This window comes from Engystomops pustulosus, chromosome 8 (genome assembly GCF_040894005.1).
Source record: "Engystomops pustulosus chromosome 8, aEngPut4.maternal, whole genome shotgun sequence".
Taxonomy (NCBI): domain Eukaryota; kingdom Metazoa; phylum Chordata; class Amphibia; order Anura; family Leptodactylidae; genus Engystomops; species Engystomops pustulosus.
Window position 1 is genome coordinate 82,618,772 of NC_092418.1, and position 23,140 is coordinate 82,641,911.

Sequence of the window (23,140 nt, forward strand, 5' to 3'; positions counted from 1 at the left end):
TTACCTGGAGTCATCTCTGGTGATGGCCTGAGTGCCCACAGAAAGGACTCCGAGTGCCACCTCTGGCACCAGTGCCATAGGTTAGCCATCACTGCCCTAGACCAACCATTGCAGACCCCCTTGACCCCCTCAAATGGCCATGCTCCCTCACAACCTCACACAAAAATCAGCCACTTCTGATAAACGGAAATTAAAAACATCCAGCAATGTTGTTTTCTACTCCCGGAATATGCATCGCCCTAAACATCACATTTCACTCCAGGCAATGAAGCATAAGTTGCTGTAGCAACACCACCACCGGCGGGGATGACGCCGTCTGCCTGTTTATGACTTCAACCACCACCATATTGTCACAATGTAAAACCATGCAGTGGTTTGCTAGACGCACTTCCCAAAGCTCTACCGCAAACACTATTGGGAACAATTCTAGGAGACACAGTCCATTCGCCCTGACAATAAGCTCCATATCCAACAGCCCCTGCAGTGTCCGTAAACAGGTGCAAGGCCTCAATTGACACTGGGTCCTCCCGTTATAGCTTACCAAAAAACTATCCCATACCCGCAGGTCATCCCTGTGCTCTTTCCGCAAACGGATCAAAAATTCCGGGCGCCTTACCCCAGCTGTCGCTTGCGCTAGTCTCCTACAGAAAACTCTCCCCATAGGCATGATTCTACAAGCAAAATTGAGCTTCCCCAGCAATGATTGCAACTGTTTCAATGATATTTTTGTTTTTACTGGCGCCTCCTGTACCCCCAAACTCAAGACCTTCAACTTTTCCTCTGGCAGCCTGCACTCCATAGCCACCGAATTGATTTCAATCCCCAGAAAACACAACTCCGTGGTAGGGCCTTCAGTCTTATCTCTAGCCTCAAATCTGGAAAAAACGTCCGTCAACGTCTGCAGCAGGATACGGCAACCCCATCCATCATGTGGCCCAACACACAAGAAGTCATCCAAATAGTGGATAAGTCCTTGCTGTCCAGACTCTCTACAGATGAACCACTCCAAGAAAGTGCTAAACGCTTCAAAATAAGCTCAAGAAATGGAGCAGCCCATTGGAAGGCACCCGTCCACATAGAATTGACCGTCAAAGAAACAACCCAGCAGGTGCATAGACTCAGGATGTACGGGCAAAGGGCGAAAGGCGGTCTCGATGTCCGCCTTTGCCATTAATGCCCCCTTCCCCACATCCCGAAGCAATGCTACCACTGCATCAAAAGAAGTGTATGACACTGCCGCTAGCGCAATATCATCATTTACCGACGACCCAGCCGGGTAAGATAAATAATGGATGAGGCGAAACTTCCCCGCCTCCTTCTTTGGGAGCACCCCCAGTGGGGACAGCCGCAGCCCCTCAACAGGCTCACATGTAAATGGGCCCACAATCCTCCCCAGACCCACCTCTTAATTAATTTTAAAATTAATTTTTTCCCGGACTACCCCAGGATTCTGAGCCACGGACTTCAAGTTTTTAACGAACCCAACATACCCCCCCTCTCTAAAGGGTATCTGAAAACCACCCCTAAACCCATCCTCAAGCAACCTCGCATTCTCCCTATTTGGGGGTCTCCCCCTTTGTAAACCCCATCACCCGTGCGCTGCTGTCCGTTCTTTCCTCGCCTGAAGCATTTAACCAAGGGATGATTGGTTGCCCCGCACCCTGAGAATTTGTGCCGAAACTAACAGGATGAACCCCAAGAGTGGGAGCCCTCATTAAACTTCCAAGCTTCTTTTCCCCTATCACGCTGCCTAGAATCGCAAAGGCATGCAGCCAATTCCCAAAATTGCATGGATTTAGCCAATACCTTCTATGCTCCTCATCCTCCTCCTTCCTGTGCTCCTTCCCCTTTTCCCACTTTGCAATGCTAAAGCAATTAAGCGTCAAAAGCGTGAAAATATCTATATTTCATATTTTCTCCTTGATCTCAGGTTTTAAGTGCCCCCCCAAAGGGCCGTTAAAACAAATGTACAGACAACCCTTTGCCCCGTCCGACACGGGGAGACATTTGGAACCCCTTTCCTTCTCCGTATGCACACTAGCCTCCAGGGGCGGACTGGGAAATTAAAATGGCCCTGGAAAAAGTTTTAAAAATGGCCCCATGTTGTGGGTTGGTCCAAATTCTCAGAAGGCGGAGTCAACAAAAAGGGGCGGGTTCAGAATCAGGTGAGGTGTGTATTAGGATGTTCTGCAGCAGCCGAGGTGTGTATTAGGAGGTTCTGCAGCAGCTGAGGTGTGTATTAGGAGGTTCTGCAGCAGCTGAGGTGTGTATTAGGAGGTTCTGCAGCAGCTGATGTGTGTTAAATTGTTTTCAGTGACATAACTGATGGTTGTAAGTGTAACCAGCACCCGGTGTCTTGTATTGTCTAAACGCAAGACGCCAGGTGCAGGTTACCGATCACATGCGATCGGCCATGGGGGCCCCAGTGCGCTTTGATTTGGTTTCTAAACTGAATCAAAATGCTAATGTGTGACCGCACCCTTAGGGTGATGCCACACATGGCGTTTTGAACCCGTTTTTTGGTCCGTTTTTAAGCAGTCTGTTAAAAAACGCATGCGTTTTTGACAGATTTTACCAATTATCTTAATTAAAACTGGTCAAAAACGGATGCGTTTTTGGATGGACTGATTCAAAAACGGACCAAAAACAAGTTCAAAACGTCATGTGTGGCATCACCCTAAGGGTGATGCCACATGATGCGTTTTTGGACCGTTTTAACACACGCGTTTTTGTATGTTTTCAATGCGTTTGGCTGCTTTGAACCTGTTTTATCTTCATTTCTAGAAATGTAGGCAGCTGTGCAACAGATTAAAACCAGCCATGGTAAACATGCAAAAACGCATGCGTTAAAACGGTCCAAAAGCACAACATGTGGCATCACCCTAAGAGCCAAAACTACCCTAATGCCTCTGGTATTCACTGCATAGCGCTACTTTACCGCTATGCATTGAAGAAAGGAGAAGGCAGAAGCTGTAATAAACCGCTTTTACCTTGTCCCGAGCCAGACAGCCGGAGTTGGGGGGGTGCCATCCGACTGATTTGGACAGAGCGTGGGATTTAAGATTCAATTTGTGCTGCAAGACAATGCACTTACATGCACCGGGAAGAAGAAGGTGAACTCTGGGGACCTGAGCGGGGAAGTGACACATGCAGGATATCGGGAGCACAATCTTAGTGAATCGCGGATGTGCATTATACACGGACAATGCACTGTGAACTCCAAGGCACGGGTAAGTAAATGTGCTCCAATATTTTTACAGTCCATCTCTGGAGTGCTGCAAGCTTTATGGTTAAGATTGAAAGATAGAGAGAAAGATATGGGAAAGATAGATTATAGATGGATAGAAAGTTAGGAAGAAAGAAGATAGAAGTTATAAAAGTAGACAGAGTTACAATAGCTAGATATGTACCTCTTATAGGCAGAAGCCCAGACTTTCTCAGCTTTATTATGGCACTCACAGGCAGGAAGCATTTAGCAGCTGCACACTGTGCTCGGATCTTCTGTTCCTGCTGCTTTTGTGTTCCCCTCCCCTCAGCCAAATCCCGACTGGCCAGGACTAAGGTATTTCTGCTTTGCTCTCACAAAGCAGAGCAGCTTCTCCTGCACAGGATGCCCCTTCAAAGTTACTGCAGTATTTGTTTGGTCTATGATGGAGAGCAGCAGCAAGAACACAGACCCCTGCTGCTGCTGCTACCACCAATCAGCCAGGGCTCTGCACGGGGGAGGGGCTCTTCTCTCCCTGCCATGCTGCCGGCCCGATGTGTGTGATTCGGCCCCAGAGGGGACCGGCCCACCGGGAGAATGTATTGCCAGTCCGCCCCTGCTAGCCTCCGACACCACCCCAAGCCTAACTGCTCCTGCCTCCACTTGGGCCCCACCAGCCACCGCCCCCCCAGATGCTACCTGCTCCTGGCACTCCCTCCAAGCCCCAACCAGGCTACCCAACTATGACCCCAGCGACGACTCAACTGATGTCAACAATCTCCTAAAACCTTGAAATAATTCCCCAACTGCACCCAAGTAAACATTACCTGCGTTGGCCGATCCCGTAGGAACCAACGCCCTGTCCAAACTGACCCTTTGTTCTGTGTGTGCAACCTGTGTAGCTTGCGCTGTTGAGCACCCACTTGGTTGTAGCAGGTCTGAACTTCCTCACCGACTGCCCCGTAACTGTGGTAACTGCAGTTCCAGGCACCGCCTCCAGTGCCGCTCCTCCTCCTGGCATTTCCATGCCTTTAGCCTGCTGCAAGACTTCCAGTACTGCTCCGTCTGTACCCCCTCTCTCCTGCAAAGAAAAAAAAAATGGACGAAACACCCTTATCGACATTCCCTCCAGGTGGCTCTACAGACACCACCTGCAAACCCATGTCGCTGCTGGCCCCCCCCCCGAAATCTGGTGGAGCCCCCCAGCAGCCCTATACCTGACCTCACAAACCCCCTGTGGCCGCACTGCCACATTTTCCAACCCAGGAGCAACGTTTTGGCCTAGTATCACTCCCGCTGCAACATCTGGACCTGAGGCCGAAGGCCTGACCTCCCGTGGCTGCGTTATAGGAGGCGCCCAGGGTGCCCCCACTGCCATTCCGCTGGTTCCTCATGTGGTTCCTGAGCAGTCGCCACCCCCGACTGCCCGCTGCCCGGCTGCCGCCTGTTAGTTCAAACCCCCTATCACAGTGTTGGCAAACCTTTTAGACACAGAGTGCCCTAACTACAACCAAAACCTACTTTTATGTCGCAAAGTGCCAAAATGACAATTTAAGCAGTAACCTATTGATCCCAACTGTATCATAAGTCTTAATCCTATTGGCGTTCTGAGGACATAGGTTCACCACCACTGCCCTATCACCTTAGATTGCATTCTCCTCCCCCCAATAAACTCAAACCAAAGTCTATAGTCCCCTCCCAGTCCAGCTAGTCATGCCTGCTCTCCGCCCACCTGCAGCAGGCTCCGTGCACCCATCCCATGTTTACTACTGGATTTACATACACTCATCTGAAAATGTATGGCAATAAAATCTAACAATATAGTGAAATAGCAGAAATACTATGTCACCTTATTCCACTAATATGTACCTTGTCCATCGCAGATATTTTGGACCCCTTGCCACAAAAATATATGTATGTAAATGTATTTAAATCTTTATTGGTTGTCAGAAAAAAAAACAAACAAACCTGTTCTTAACCCCTTCACGCTCCGCGGCGGATATATCCGCCACGGAGCGCAGTGACTTAGCGCTCAGTGGCGGATATATCCGCCACGGCGCCTATGCCGGCTCGGCTCTGGATCAGAGCCGAACCGGCATCGGGAAACACGGGGTGCCGGCTGTAACTAATAGCCGGCACCCCAGTGTAACACCCGCGATCGGAGTTGTCTCCGATCGCGGGTGCTTAACCCTTTAGATGCCGCGGTCAGCGCGACCGCGGCATCTAACAAGCATCTGGGGTGTCTTTCCCCCACGATCGGCCCCCCCGAACCGTTTTCGGGGGGCGCCGATCGTTGCTATAGTAACTCTGGGGTCCGATCTGGACCCCAGAGTTACTAGCAAGAATTGCCAGTAAGATGGCGTCTGTGACGTCATCTTACTGGCAAAGTGCCAGCCTATGCAAGTGCATAGGCTGACACTGATAATACTCTGCAATACATCAGTATTGCAGAATATTATCATGAACAAGCAATCAGAGGATTGCTTGTTCATATCCCATGGTATAAAAGTAAAAAAGTAAAAAAAAAAGTTATTCAATAAAAAAATAAAGTCATAAATCACTAAAAATGCCCAAAACCCCCAAAACATATAAAGAGACATATAACTCAAAAAAAAAGTCTAAATCATAACACAAACCCCACATATATAGTATCACCGCGTCCGTAACAACCCGTAGAATAAAAGTAAATCATTATTGAACCCCCACGATAAACGCCGTAAAAAAAAACTGTTATAAACCCTCCAAAAATTATGATTTTTACCTTTTCAATCCCACAAAAAATGCTATAAAATGCGACCAAAAAACCATATGTACTTAGACATGATACTGGTGCAAAGTACAACATGTCCCGCAAAAAACAAGCCATCAACCAGCTCCGTAGCCAAAAACGTAACAAAGTTATGCCACTTGGAAGATGGCAATACAAAAATTATAGATTTTTCCCCACATTAGGGTTTTGTTTGACAAATTTAGTAAAACGTAAGAAAATATATTCATGTCTGGTATCCCCGTAATCGTATCAACCCATAGAATAAAGATAACAGGATTATTAGTCTATACGGTGAACACCAAAAAAAAAAAAGTCAAAAATCCAGTACAGAATTGATGCTTTTCTACTCCTGCCCTCAAAAAAAGTTCCTAAATTTTCAACAATAGGTGATACCAACCCCAAAATGGTAACAATGGAAAAAGCATCTCATCCCGCAAAAAAAATGCCGTCACATGGCCCCAATAACGGAAAAGCGAAAATTTTATAGCCTTCAAAAGGGGCCAATGAGGAAACTAAAATCCTGGCAGCTGCAGGGCGCTCCTTCCCTTCTGCGTCTCGCTGTGCGCCCATAAAACAAGTCACAGCCACATGTGGGGGGTCTTTGTACTCAGGAGAAATTGCAGAACAAATTGTATGGTGGGTTTTCTCTTTTTATATTTTGGAAATGTGTAAATTTTAGTGCTAAATGAACGTATAAGGGAACAGTATGACCATTCTAAATTTCACCTCCATTTTGATTCAATTACTATGAAGATCTCAAGGGGTTAACAATCTTCGTAAAAGCTGTTTCTGATAGTTTGAGGGGTGCAGATTTGAAAATGGGTAGATTATATAGGGGGTTTTGATGCTAAATATGTAAAATTTCATTCAAAACTGTATTTATCCCCAAAATAGTCAATTCTGAAAATCCGGAAAAGCGATATTCTATTTGTAAGCCGCGTGACGTCAAAATAAATTATCCAGACATTTCAGAAATTATGAAAATGTAAAGTAGACAAATGGGAAATGTTATTCAGCAACTTATTTAGGTGGTAAATCTATCTGCCTGAAAACGCAATGATTTAGAATTTCGAAAATGGCAAATTTTTCAAAAAATTTATCATATATTCTTTTTTTTGTAAATAAACGCAAAACTTATCTGCCAAAATTTACCACTAAAATGAAGTACAACATGTGGGGAAAAAACAATCTCAGAATCGTTTTGATAAGTAACAGTGTTCAAAAGTTATAACCATATAAAGCGAAGCAAGTCAGAATCCAAAAAATCGGGCTGAGCCTTAAGCTGTAAAATGGCTGCGTCCTTAAGGGGTTAAAAAAATAAAATAGTTTGTTAGCAGGATGTATACATTAAAAATTAACTTTTATTCTTTATCAAATAAAATATTCAACTATAAATATAAAGTGCATTATCGGCTAACCAGTCACCGGAACTGGAAAAATAGAAACCACAAATAACTTTGAATCAATAAATGGTTTTCACTAGTTCAGGTGTATCCTTGAAAAACCATTAATTACAAAGTTTGGTACTCACAAACTCCAAAATTTAGAGACTCATGACTCTTATATCAAATTCATAAATAGGGAACAGCAAGAGAATAAATAGTTGAATATTTTATTCTATGAATTGTGGATGCATTGATGGTTTGGTGATTGCATCTGACTGGGAAACCACCAGTGCAAATCTCACCAGTTTCTTTTACTGTTAAAAAAATAAAAAAATAAAGGGAACACAAGGTAACTCCAAGGCAATGACACTTCTGTGGAATCAATGTGACGAATTATAAATCAACAGTGATTGTAAGTAAGTTTTTTCTGCTGTTGTGTAAATGTGACAGACAACATGTAGAAAGGCAATTTGCAAGACAACCCCTAAAAAGGAGTAGTTCTGTAGGTGGAAACCACAGACAATTTCTGTATTATAATCCTTTTTGGCAGTTGTTTTGGTCACTTTTGCATTTTGTCATTGCTCTCACCCCTATAGTTAGCATTAGGCAGTGTCTATAACCGAGAGAAGTAACTCAGTAGTCAGTGGCGTAACAAGACTCCAGTGGGCCCTGATGCAAACTTAGAATTGGGCCCCCATATACCTACACCCTCACTGCCGGCCCCATCCCGCACATAATACTTCAGAATACACACACACACACACATATATATATGTCCACAGATATATGCGCACATAAACTATACATGCAAAATACACATATATAAACACAGCACTGTGTATACTCTACACAAATACAGATACACCGACAGCATATATAATAAACACTGAAATATAGATGCACATAAATATGTATCCCCACACCAATTCCCATCTACCTGTACAATACTAATAATATTGCAGTAATGAATACACCACATATATAAATATGTATCACCTGGGAATATACTGCACATTACTATACAGTGGAAAAAAATTACTGCACTAAAAAAATTCCATTAGGGAGACAAAGAGATCACTTACTGTATAAATCAGTCGTAGCTTCAACCTTCTACCTCTGATCTGTCTCGGCCTTCATCTTGGTGGCTCCTCACAGATGACGGTTCTTCTTCTCCATCAGCTACACAACTTTGATAACTTCTCCACCCATGACTTATTGCTACATAATTCATCACAAGATGTCCTCAGCTCCATGCAGCATAGCCCAAAACTGTGTCCCTAAAAACACCACAGTCACTTACAGTATAATGTCATAATTTACATACAGCAATGACCTCCTCTTATTAAAGGAGTTGCCATAATCCCGCCCCCACCCCCTTATTATATACAGGAGCCATTCCTCCCACCCTGTTATTATATATGGGAGACATTATTCCCCTACCTCATTCCTCTTAGTGTATATAGGAGACCAGGGGCGTAACTACAGCGGTAGCAGCCATAGTGTCAGGGGGCCCCTGAATCTGAACAGACACACTAAAGAATGGAGGATGTGCAACACTATATACATATTATCCTGGACAATGTACAATATAATATGTATATAACAGTCCACAGCTGAGCCAGAAGTTCAGATAAGAAATGCCAAGGGAGAAGGTGGGGGCAGCAGAATGGCAGGACTAGACTCATCTAATTCCTGCCGTGTACTTCCCCCATGTGGTCAGCAACTAATTGGACAGAGGTGTGTAGGTTTATTAATCTATATGTCCGTGCATAAATATACAGATTTGTATATTCACACATGTGTGTATGAGTGTATAAATGTGTGAATATACAAATATGTATATTTTCTGAGGGGGTGGGGGCTCCAGTTAGGAGTCTGCTATGGGGCCCTGCTGCTCGTAGTTACGCTACTGTAGGAGACATTATTTCCCCACATCCCCTTATTATATATAGGAGACATTATCCCCTCACCCCCCCATCGACCTTTTTATATATAGTAGACATTATCCCCCCATTCCCTTATTATATATAGTAGACATTGTTCCCCCCATCCCCTTATTATATATAGGAGACATTATCCCCCCATCCCCTTATTATATATAGTAGACATTGGGGCAGATTTACTTACCCGGCCCATTCGCGATCCAGCGGCGCGTTCTCTGAACAGGATTCGGGTCCGGACGGGATTTATGAAGGTAGTTCCTCCGCCGTCCACCAGGTGGCGCTGCTGCGCTGCAAATCAACTGAACGCGCCGGAATACACCGAGCTGGACCAGGTGAAAGTAAGCGCGTCCCAAGCGCCACAATTTAGTTTTTTAAATGCGGCGGTTTTTCTGAATACGTCGGGTTTTCATTCGGCCACGCCCCCCGATTTCCATCGTGTGCATGCCAGCGCCGATGCGCCACAATCCGATCGCGTGCGCCAAAATCCCGGGGCAATTCAGGTACAATCGGCGCAAATCGGAAATATTCGGGTAACACGTCGGGAAACCGCGAATCGGGCCCTTAGTAAATGACCCCCATTGTCCCCCCCCATCCCCTTATTATATATAGGACACATTATCCCCCATCCCCTTACTATAGACCAGGAGCAGAAAAAACTTGATTAATCTCAAGCAAACATAAACTTTCTCTGCTCATTTTCACATGACTTTGGAGTAGATTTTTTATAAGTAAATGGAGAGGATTTCACATAAAAGAAGGAATTCTAGAAAGGACATTTCATGCCCTACCTATGGGGGCTAGTTGTTTAATGGGGCGACAGGTTTCCCCTTAAAGTGATTTTCTAGTATAACTGTAGAACCCCTGAATGACAGGAACAGTGGTATAGAAGAAAATTGCTACCATACTCCTTCGTCATAGTGCTCCATTGCCTTATGGACATGGAGATGGTCTGAAGGTGTTGGAGGTTATGTGACCGATGTGACCAGTCAGTGGCTGCAGTGGTCACAGGAGGGAATGTGCAGCAGTGATGTGATGGTTCTCATTCCGTGATCGCTGTGTTTTCTAAAGGGATGGTGTATATGTTCATTTATATGATGGATAAAACATTGAAGGACATTTAACACCAGGATGAAGGATTGACATACTGGTGTGTGCCTTCTTTAGAAGGATCTGCTCTTCTTTTCACTTCTTATGCCATCGTTTTATATAAAAAAAGGTTTTTAAAATTATGCAAAATAGCCTCATGGGCTACAGGTTCCATTAACACCTATGGAGTCTGGAGCAGCCCCTGAGACTAATTTGCATAATTTTAAACGCTTTTTTGGTAAAAACCAGGGCATAAGAAAATAAAAGAAGAGCAGATCCGCCCAGAGGGGGCCCACACCAGTATGTCAGTGTGCTTGGTTTACAGTCCTTCATCTTGGTGGTAGATGTCCTTTTAAAAACTGTTATCAAATCTGTCCTACTAAATCATACATATGGCTTGACTTGCGACCCAACCCAACACAGTCCAGCTTTTTTCCAGATATTATTTTTCTGTAATTCTTTCCATTTATTTTGTTAATTTGTCAAATTTGTGTCTGCATTTTTTGTCCTATTGCACAGATGAATACAAGTTACATACAGACATATTTTAAACATTTAAACACCCCATAGGAAAATACTTCAATGCTTTGTCCAGCAGGGTGTAGTGTTGTCTCTTCGCAGTCTGAACAACGCCCAGACATTGAGAAATACACTGTGTAACATTTCCTAGCAAACTACAGGAACTGAACATGTGTTTTCCGAGATTGGAAATCTAACATTAGATTCAAGCGTGATAAACCAGGGGCACTTACTTATAGATGCAGGCACTGCGACTGCGGTAATCTTCTTATATTTATTATCCATGGCCTCCTTCGTTTTAAAATCAATTTTTAAAATGCGCCAGAAGGGGGGTTAGCAGACCCCCTCCTTGCTGTAGTTTCACATGTTGTTACACTGTGAAGGAGAACTTCCACCCTCCTAATGTGTGAGATCACAGCCGGCAGAGTGAACGAGGAAGTGCCGAGACGTGAAGAAGGGGGTGGGGGACGTGCTCCTGCACAATGTAACAGCCTCTGAAGTCAGAACAATGGTGGGCCCCTCAAACTCATTAGCATAATTTTAGAAGTTAAGTTTAGAAAGAGGGATGCCATGGATAGCAAATGTAGGAAAATTAATACAGCCACAGTGCCTAGATCCATTAGTAAGTGTTGAGTATGAGTTTTTGATGGTATAACTTGTGTTGCATGTTTTTTTTCCAGAAAAAAAAACATTTCGTTACATCTTGTTATATCAAAATAATTCATAAAGACAATATAAATGATGGAAGGTTATTGGACAGATCTCCAGTGATCTCAAGTGCAGTAGTGCCACTCCTTGGTCATGTAGACCCTTGCCTTGACATTTCTATCCACCCACTTTTATTCTTTATTTGTGTTCCCCACACGATTGTGTACTTCACTTCTCACCATGTGTACAAGAACGAACTGGCTGTGACTCAAGCTAAAGCCACGAAACAGCCCTGCAATACGTCCATATGGAGTAACACAGATAACAGTTTTTTGGCGTAAACCATAAGATGAGACCTCCCCATGGAGAGTTTTCTTCTCTATTGATTGTATGTATTTGGTGGTATATAGGAGAGTGCTCTAGTAGGTTTTCATACGTCTAGACTAGTATTCCTTGCAGATTATGTATTATTTCATTGCTACTTCACGGTTATTTCTACACATTTTAATTATGTGCGCCCGATATCCAGTAGGTGTTGCTGCTGCGCCGAGGTCCGCTGGAGTTCACCTGCTTCTTCTTGGTGCATGTAAGTGCTTGATCTTGCGTCACATTTAGTTTTTTAAATTCCGCGTTTTTTCCGAATCCGTCGGTTTGTCCGACGGCCACGCCCCCCAATTTCTGTCACGTGAAAAACCATCGCGTGCGCCAAAATCCCATCGGAATCCGGCGAAAAACTGAAAAATTCGGGAAACCCGACAAAAGTGTGGCCGTGGAGCCCTTAGTAAATTAGCCCCGATGAGTTGATAATAGATTATTACTCCATAGAATTATAGTATTTCGCCCTATGAGTGCCAACCTCTCTTTGCCTTTTCATGTGTAATTAACAGGAACTAACATTTTGTCCAGATTCAACCATTTTATATTGTTGCCTGGTAATGCATCAGACAAATCACATAGCAGCGCTGGGGTCCTGGGGTCTTCCGGGGCCTCCCACACTCCAAAACATACTGGTAGGTTGATCAGGTTGTGAACCTCATTGGGGACAGGGACTGATCTGGTAAGCTCTGTACAGCGCTGTGTAATCTGCGTAATTCAATTTCTGGAAGAAGATTTGTATTGAAAGAGAACTGAAAACCGGTATCCATATCTACAATAAGAATCTATGTCAGGGGTCCCCAAACTTTTTACATAGGGGGCCGCTCGCTGTCCCCCTCAGACGGTTGGAGGGCCGGACTAAAGTCTAAAAGTAAATAGCGGTACATGTGACCGCATCCATAATACACTGGCACCCCCCTCAATTAATTATTTAATATACCGGTACTGCACCCCCTTGTGAATTATTTTATATATTGGCCCAATTAATTAATTAATATACTGGGATCTCTTTCCATTAATTATTGAATATGCCTCCCCCCAAATTAATTACTAAACTGCCCCTCATAATTACGGTAATTATTTCCTATACCCTCACCATTAATTATTCCCTATGCTGCCCCTCATAATTAATTATTTCCTATTCTGCCCCTTATAATTAATTTTTTCCTATGCTGTCCCTCATAATTAATTATTTCCTGTGCTGCCCCTCATAATTAATTTTTTCCTATTCTGTCCCTCATAATTAATTATTTCCTATGCTGCCCCTCATAATTAATTATTTCCTATGCTGCCCCTCATAATTAATTATTTCCTATGCTGCCCCTCCACCATTATTTCCTATGCTGCCCCTCATAATTAATTATTTCCTATGCTGCCCCTCATAATTAATTATTTACTAATCTGTCCCTTATAATTATTTCCTATGCTACCCCTTATAATTAATTATTTCCTATTCTGCCCCACATAATTAATTATTTCTTATTCTGCCCCTCATAACTAACTATACTAGTCCCCAGTCGCCACAATCTTTTTACTGCCCTTTAATAAAAAAATAAAAACCCTGTACTCACCTAAGTCTTCTATCTTCTAGCCGCGTCCGGGAAGGAAGGGGTGCGCGGCCGCGTGATGACGTCATCGCGCGGCCGCGCAGCCTAGTTCATGGAGCGATGTGCGCCGGGGTTGTATTCCGGCCACATCGCTCCACTAATAGTGCTCGAGCGGTCGTTTCCTGCCGCATCGAGCACTATACAGTGACGGGCAGGAGCTTCCTGTCCGGACGGACGGAGGCTCCTGCCCGACTGTTGAAGGCCGCGAGGGCCCGGCGCTGGCGCGCAAAGTGTCGGGGGCCGGATCGAAACGGTCCGCGGGCCGCATGTGGCCCGCGGGCCGTAGTTTGGGGAACCCTGATCTATGTGGACATCAAGGAAAACCTCTCATTACTAGAAAATGTGTTGATTTGTCAGATGTTTGCAGTGTCCATATTCGCTTACATTAAACATAGGCGACTGTATAACCTCTTGTGTTTTACTTAGAAGAACTAACCTTTCTCCTGTAGGGTGCAGTAGAGCTCAGCAAGTTGTATAGTATGATTGCAGATACATAGATACATTGGGGCACATATACTTACCCGATCCTATGCAATCCCTGCTGCGCGTTGTCCGACAAGAATGAACTTTATCGAGATTCACAAAGATCGTGCGCCCGATTTCCTGCATCTGTCGCTTGCCTGATCAGGTCTGCAGGAGTTTTCCTTCTTCTTTCTGGTGTATGTAGGTGCATTTTCATGCATCACAATTTTAAAGTTAAATCCTGCGCTCATTCGGAATCCGTTGGATCGTCCGAGAGCCCAGCCCCCGATTTCTGTCGCATGAAAGTCGGCGCCAAAATCCGATCGCGTGCGACACAATCCCTTTCTAAATAGTCACAGTGGCCCAAATCCTGAAAATTTCTAAAAGCCGACAAAAGAGCTATCCCTGGGACCCTTAGTAAATAAGCCCCATTGTGCTTAGCAAGGAGTAGAGGAGATATGACTTTGGGGTTGTATTACCGAGTCAGCTAAGTGCGGCATTGCCCAAACATGCGAAGCGCTCACCAACACACAGATTGGGATTAATAAAACAGTAATACTTTATTATTAAAAATTACATAAAACCATATAATTATATCCTTATCACATAATTCTTATAATCATGAGAAGCAAACATCAATATATTTACCGGATAATGGGGCAGATTTACTTACCCGGTCCGTTCGCGATCCAGCAGCGCGTTCTCTGCGGTGGATTCGGGTCCGGCTGGGATTCATCAAGGTAGTTCCTCCGCCGTCCACCAGGTGGCGCTGCTGCGTTGAAAAGCATCTGAACGCGATGGAGTTCACCGGGCCGGACCAAGTGATTTCCGTCGCGTGCATGCCGGCGCCGATGCGCCACAATCCGATTGAGTCGGCCAAAATCCCGGGGCAATACAGGAAAAATCGGCGCAAATCGGAAATATTCGTGTAACACGTCGGGAAAACGCGAATCGGGCCCTTAGTAAATGCCCCCCATTGTAGCATCACTTCCCTATTGGGGGATCTCGACAGAGGAAGGCAGTTTCCCGGCTTGCATCACAGACAGAAGTGCGTCCACTTGTCCCGTCTGGAAAGTCCCTGCCCCCTGTCAGAATCCCCTTGCTTTTATAAAATTTCAGAAACAAAGGCATTATCTGTATTAGATACTGCCGCATCATCATTTTGTATCATATGTGAACATGAAATGAACAAAGGCAGTATTCGTGCTAGATACTGTCACATCATCATTTTGTAACATATGTATCAATGATCTCGCTTTTAACACTGCGTGATCACATCATGGATGAGACAAAGGATAAGGTTTTACTCCATTTTGTATAGTCCTTATTAGAAACTTAATCGGCCACATTATCACATTCTAGTTGATGTAATTATCATTCACACTCCAAATGCTTCACATTTGTATCACAGGGGTAGAAAAGTTTCTTCTGATTCATCAATATTAATAGGCATTGGCTTTCTGCCATGCATTCAGAGACGAAAACAGGTCTTTTTCAAGATCAGGTAACCATACATGTTAGAGTTCTGATTTCTGGGGCCTCCATTTTCCTCCCACACTCCAAAACATACTGGTAGGTTGATTAGATTGTGGGACAGGGACTGATTTGGCAAAACTCTGTGCAGCGCCGCGTAACCTGTGTGTGCTATATAAATAAAGGAATTATTATTATTATTAATTTAGACCTTCAATCTAACAAGTTCAGTAGAGTATGATTGTAAACATTATCAACATCAATTCCTCAGGAAAAGTTGAGACGTTTACTCTAACATTCCTCTTAGCACAAAAACCTTGTGATGGTGGGGGCCACATGAAGTATGAGCAATAATGTTTTTTTCAGCATGTCCTAGTGGCATAATATTTTCATGTTTGTAAGACTTTTTTTTGTTCATGAGAATAATTTTTTTTTTTTACTTTTTTACTAGACTAATTGCATTGTTTAATTCATAACATAATGATACATTTTATAGAGATTTTTGAAGAGCATGGCCACCTTATCCATGCTTCCCCATTATATTGAACAAAATAGAACACATTAGAGGAGTTGCAACACATCTCCCCTTAACCTGGGACAGTGAGACAAACCCTAAAATCAGGGACTGTCCCACTGAATTTGGGTTGGTTGGGAAGTATTTATGTTTTTGTGGTTGAACATTGCATGGTGTAATTACTCACTTGTTTGGATAATGTCGTCAGTGTTGGTAATGTCAATTTTCTGGCTAGCAAAAGAATGATTGATGGCTTTTACAACAGCATTGTAACACAGTAAGGCTACATTCACACGAACGTATGGAGGACGTATATACGGCCGACGTATATACGGCCAATATACGTCCCCCATACACTCCTATGGGCGCACGGCACCCTACATGTCCTATCTTTTCCCGTAATACGGCGCCGTGCGCCATAGGTTGCTATGGAGAGGGGCGGGGGTGAGCTGCGCTCACCTCCTCCTCCTCTCCCCGTACACTGGCAGTGTGAATATAGCCTAATACCTACTGAGCCAAATAACTACATAAAGTTTGGATTGCAACATTGTAATAACACTGTATTGTAGCAAGTCATGCCACCGTAAGTTTACATTTTGAACAGTATTCTGCTCATACTGATACACAGACATTGCTTCAGTCCTAAAAGATCAAGGATAGAGACCCCAAGAATAATGTTTTCCCATTAAGCAATTTTTATATTTTTTTTTACCTTAAGAATTACAAGTTTTCAATCTTGATTTATGGGGGCAATATATATTGAAGCTTAATATGGGGGTCTAAATGTATTATGGAGGCAATATATTATATTTTAGCATTGGAGTCTCAATGTACCATAGGGTCAATGGCGGTTATTTATCATTCATTTTCCTGGGCTTTTTTGGTTTAAAAAAGTCTCAAATTGAGGTTTTCTGAGACTTTTCACTGCTAAAAAGTCTCACAGGACTCTATATACATCTTCATTAATCTGGCCTAGAACTACTGCTAGTGCAACACTGTGCAAAGCCAGATTCATGACTTGAGACTTGGCAAAACATCTGATAAAAAGTCTCAGCCTTACTCCAGTCCCCTGCTGGTCTATGTGCTGAGACTTTTAATGCATTTTGAGACTTTTTGGGACTTTTTGAAAAGAAAAATCCCAGGCAGTAAATAGACCATAAGAACATTTATCAAAGGGCCAAAGCCACCAGAAATAGACAGGAGCTGGTGTAATGATAATCAACTTCCAATAACTTTGCATGGCCGCATTTCTCTAAAAAATAAGATTATAGGATATGCAAATTAGGATTCACTGTAATATAATGTATACTCGCCCCAGGGCCGTGCCAGCCACATTCTGGCATTATATTACGGTGGAGCCTGATGGGGCTCTGCAAAGCATCACAGGCTAATTTTCATATCTTATTAATTTATTTTTTATAGAAATGCAGCCATGCAAAGATACTGAAGATTAGGACAAATGGGGATGGGACAGGGAGGTAATTTGATGATAGACGCTAAGGTGTAAGGGAAATAAGCTAAAATGACAAGTAAGCAGTAGAGAATTATGAATCTGTTTATGGGAAGCAGAGTCTGATTTTCTAATCTTTATGTTGAGATACTTATCATATTTTATTGAAAACAGATGTTAGTCATGATACTTTCCCATAGGATGAACACCACGCTCCATGAACAATAACAAGTTTTGCCAGTTCATGTGTGTTGTTGATTTACTTCCTCTTCAAGGTTATTCTCTGCTGTGTGCCAAGAGACATGGGACAGTAAATTTTATGTGACAACGCCTCTCCATATTTTATATCATCATTAAGAAAATTGTAAACTTCAAGGGAGTTCCGGAAGCCAAATATTATGTTGCTATGTAAGATTTGAAAACTGCCAAGTCATGGACCTGGAGGTTAACTCTATATGTAACATACTGGAATCCTGCTGAATACTTCTCAACAATAAACCTTCCTGGGATAAAGCTGTACAGGAGATGTATGCACTTTTCCCTGCCCACTATGGCTCAGTGTCAACCAGTAGAGGATTATAATATGGGCAGCTTGGGCCAAGGGTTCTAGGGGACCATGACCTGCTAAACCACCCACCAACTTTGGTACTGCCCTATACAGATAACAAATAATGGGACTTCCAGCCATGAAACACATGTCCCCAAAAAGGTCCTTAAACTACAGAGATGAAACTCCAGTCTGTGGGAGTCCTAGATCATGTGACCCGCTGGCGGCAGAACTCTGGACTTCATTAAATATCCTATGACCTGTGGACCTCATGCACTCATGATCACCTTTTTGTGCAAAGGAAATCCCTCCATCCAAGATTTTTTTTTTCATTTATTTTAGGCTACCTATAATATTTATAACAAAAGTATTTTTTGCCTGACTTCAGATGGTCTCTTCTTTCTGTTTTAGTGTGAACTTTTTTACACAGGATATGTGTCTTCTGCAGCCAATGACTGGCTCCTGTTTGGCTGCTGTAGTCACATGTCCCAACACAACACGTCATCATCAGGAATAGTTTTCTCATCCATTATAGGATCAAGAGGAAAGGAGTGGTCTTCATTTTAATAATTTCATACATATAAATATGTACTTACCTACCGGCACCCTTTGGGTGTCTCGTGCTGCTATCACTCCGGTCCGTGCCCCATGTAAACAAACATGGCTGTAGAAGAAGGGCAGCATTCAGCTTACGGACGGCTGATGTGGCCGACCACGCCCACCCATCCCACAGCATTGTATATGCAGGATGGATGGGTGTTGGGTCTGTCAGGAAGTTGTATGCACTGGGCACTGGGAGGTAAGTACATTTAAATTTTTTTAAGCAGCCCCCTCCCAGTCCCCTTTAACCCAATAAAAATATATATACCAAAAAATTTCATAAATTTTTCTCCTAACTCTGAAGAATAAGAAATACCTATTTGTAAGATAAACTGGGAACATAATTTCAATTATGACAATGGGCTTTCATTCATTTTCGTGCTTTAATTCCTGGCTGGGTGTAAATCCTGATATTCTAGTTGAACTAGCTCAATTTTAACACATTGGTGGGGCCAGTGTATAGGTTTCTTGTATTGTGCAGTGCCTAAATACACAGGACAGAAGTAGTACTTACCTAAAAGGAAAAGTCATACTACAATGTACCTCAATATACTGGAATGGAGCAATAATTCATTGAGTTATGGTTAAAACTGCCCTGTGAAACAGCAGAAAACCATAGATCAGTGTTGGCGAACCTATGGCACGGGTGCCAGAGGTGGCACTTTGAGCCCTCTCAGTGGGCACTCAGGCTGTTGCCCCAGCACAGAACTTGAGGGATCCTCCTGCAGACCCAGGTAGCCCAGGACGTGAACCACTTTGGATCTATCTGGGACTGCAGGAAGAGAAGGTGTGGACAGGGTCAGATTATCATTGGAGCCATTAAAGATCCTGCTCTTGCCCGCACAATTCTTCCTGTTCATTGGGTTGTCAAGGGAAGTTCCAATGGCAATCTGAATTTTCCAACCTTTTGTTAACGATATTGGTGTCCTCTGGACCGTTGAAAGCTGTATATAGCTGTACAGCACGGAGCAAGAAGATTTTAATAATTTAATGCTAGAATTGCTGTGTTGGCACTTTGCAATTAATAAGTGGGTCTGGTTTGCATTTTGGGCACTCGGTCTCTAAAAGGTTCGCCATCACTGCCATAGATGAATAAGATCGATAAGATAAAACAAGGGAGGATGGGAAGGCAGATCACTAAGTTTACTTTGAGACCCTTGTGGTATAAGGTTAAAGAGGTGTTTGTCTCTGCTTAGGCTTTCCAAGTAGAAACGGATGTACCTGCCCAACAGTTGAGTGACAGTGAGACAATAAATAGTCCATAAATCCTTGGAACCAAAGATGTAGTATAGAGTACAAGCGTTAACAAAAAGTACTTTAAACTTAAAGCAAATTGGGAGGTAGGCTTAAGTAGGGTCACAGAAGAAGAGCACAACTTGGGCAGCTCCCATGTTTGAAGAATATATTTTCATATTGAAGAGTAATATTTACCAACTTCTTCCATTGGGATACTGAGGGAGGTTGATCAACCTTTTAATCGAGAGCTATACTTTTGCGAGCTAGAATAAGCATACTTTATTTTTTTTTTGCTTATCCTATTCCTGTTAGGTTTCCGAATTCCTGGAATAATGGGGCACATTTACAAGAGTTTTTGTGGTGCACCTATACGGCTTGCGTCACACTTACGTCTGACTTTGCATGATAAATCTAGCGCACGGTCAGAAGGAGCTCCGGAACGCCCCCTAATTTGTGTTGCATGATGTCTAGTGCAGCTGCGCCCCAAAAGGGTCGCCTGCGACATAAAAGCGTCTCTTAAATACATGTGCAAGCAGTTTGCACTAGAAAATATGTGCAAAGTCAGACAGAAAACTGGGGAAAGGGCCTTAGTAAATGTGCCGCAATTATTTAAATGTGAACTCATTTAAGGGGTCTGTCTTTAATAATTAGAAAAGAAAAGTTTGTTATTTGTCTCTCTTTCTTGTTCTTTTCGTTGTAGAAACAATACCACTTATATGTACCAGGTATATTGGCTTAGCTCTATTCCCATAAATAGTGCAATACATCAATACGCTGAGTTCAATGTCTTATCTGTGACACACAATTGGCAGCGTTTTTGGTTGCACAATATACCGTATGAGTTTATACTTCTACAATTAATTTTGTCAATCTTTCTCAAATTCTTCTTGAAGGCAAATGGAAGAACATTGTTGTTGTTAGTAAAAGATAATAGCTTATAACTACTCATATATATTAGGCCTCTTTACAAATGTGTTTCTTGTGTGAATGTCTCTAAAAACCTACATATATATACAATGAGAGATTTAAACATTTTTGTTGTTGCTGCCAGTAAACATTTTTTAATTCACTATGTAATTATACTTATTAAACTATATATAGCAGTTAAGTGGTATCACATTGTATTGATTGTATTGACTCAACCATCCATTACTTAAGTATTTATAGTTGGCGAGAAGTGTATGGTAAACATCCGGAATTTCCAGTGGGAGTCACTTGCCATCTTTAGTAATTTCCATTATTCCCCTATTCAGGCACACAAAGTGGTCGTGCTCACTCTGAGCTGGTGCACTGCATTTGCAGCCTGTAACCACCATCGGAAGTGGTAGGTTTCCTTTAAGGGCATTAATTAAGTCAGTTAAGGGAAGCATCACATCAGTGATTTCTCACTGAATCCATTTTGGATTTTCTCTTTCTGGCTTCAGTGATCTGTCACTGATGCCTTACTGACCCATTTTTTTAAAAATTCTTTTCAGTTTTTTTCTATGTTATCAGGAAACATAAAGAACAGGTTCTAACATAGCCACTGATCACTGGATAAAACTGTAGTGTGATAAAGCACATTGAAAGGAATGGTTCAGTAAAGCATCAGTGACTGATCACTGAAGCCAGGAAGAAAACCAATCTGTATGTGTCCATAAGCCAAAATGGGTTCAGTGAAAAATCATTGATGTGAATCCATCCTAAGACTTAAATTCCATCGTTATAAAAAAAGTCCTCACTCCCCAATGTCACATTGTGGAAATTGTACATTGATTACTACGTGATCTTTTTAAATTGAAAGATAAAGTTAGAAAACTACTAACCACCCTCTACATGGACCCGCAGGCCGCCACCTATAACCCTTGATATATATCAGATGATTACCCCCTACAAAGGGGTACTCGACAGGGGTGCCCATTATCCCCCTTATTGTTCAACCGGCATTGGAACCCTTAGCGCTCATTTAGGGAACCCTGAAATTAATTACAACATTACGGTTGGTAGGGACTAGGCAACTATTGTACTATTTGCCAACGACATACTCCTGTTCATATCGGACCCTATTAGATATATCCAAAGAATTCTAGAACAAATAGTCAACTTTGGGGAATTTTCGGGTTTTAGATGCACTGTGACGGGATAAGCTAAGATCGTGTGCCCGATATCCTGCACTTGTCGCTTCTCCGTTCAGGTCCGACAGAGTTCACCATCTTTTTATTGGTGCATGTAAGTGCATTGTCTTGCAATACAATTTGAAAGTTTAATCCCGCACTCAGTCCGAATCAGTCGGATAGTCCGATGGCACACACCCTAATTTGTGTCACATGAATGCCAGCGCAGCTGTGTAAAAAAAAAAAGATTGCACCAAAATCTCAGCACACTTCTTAAATACCTGTGCAAGCCATGTATTCCCTGAAAAAGGTGCAAAGTCCAATGAAAGTCAGTAGTGCGGCCCTTAGTAAATGAACACCACTGTTGTTATATATGACGCTATTCTCAGAAGAAACGACACTACAACGGATGGAATTGCATATCGCAGCAAAAAGAATGTGTTCGGCTGAAAAAACAGCTACCACGGAGCGGGAAGGTCAGCAGAATCGGCGGGTGTCCTCCCGAACCGCAATGACGGGGCCAAACATCAGAAAACGGCCGAGAAGCAGGGAGAGAGGATGAGCCAAGATGGCGCCCGCCAGCAGACAGGATCATGGCCCCAGGATCGAGCGACACATCCCTGCCCCAATTGACACAGTCTGGAAGCTCCCCGGGGGTTCAGATATGCTGTACTGTCGGATCTGCAATCCGAAGGTGAGGAGGAGTTGGCAGAGGAAGAGGCCAGGGAGAGCAGGCCGCAAGGGCATAGCCAATATCTAGAAGAAGAGAAGGTTGAACCCTCATTGACTGATGTTATGAGAGCTATGCAGCATAATACCTCTGCACTTCTGCAGTTAACTGGTCAAGGGGGTAGTTTGAAAGAAGAAATACTACTTGTACAAGAAATAGAAGATCCGTTGCCACCGGTGCGGAACGCGATAAGGGAGCAAGCACAAGCTGTGCTAGCTCTGCAAGCGAAAACGGATGACCTTGAAAACAGGTTGCGCAGAAATAATATTAGGCTGGTTGGTGTGCCGGAGAAAGTGGAGGGGCAGAACCCGGATGATTTCTTTGAAAAATGGCTCCTGGAGGAGTTTGGGCAGGAGAATCTGACACCGCTATTTGCAGTTGAGAGAGCACATAGGGTGCCCACCAGGCCGGGACCACCGGGCAGACCACCGTGGCCGGTACTTATTAAGTTGCTGCATTATAAGATATTGAGGCGAGCTCGTGATAAAGAGGACATT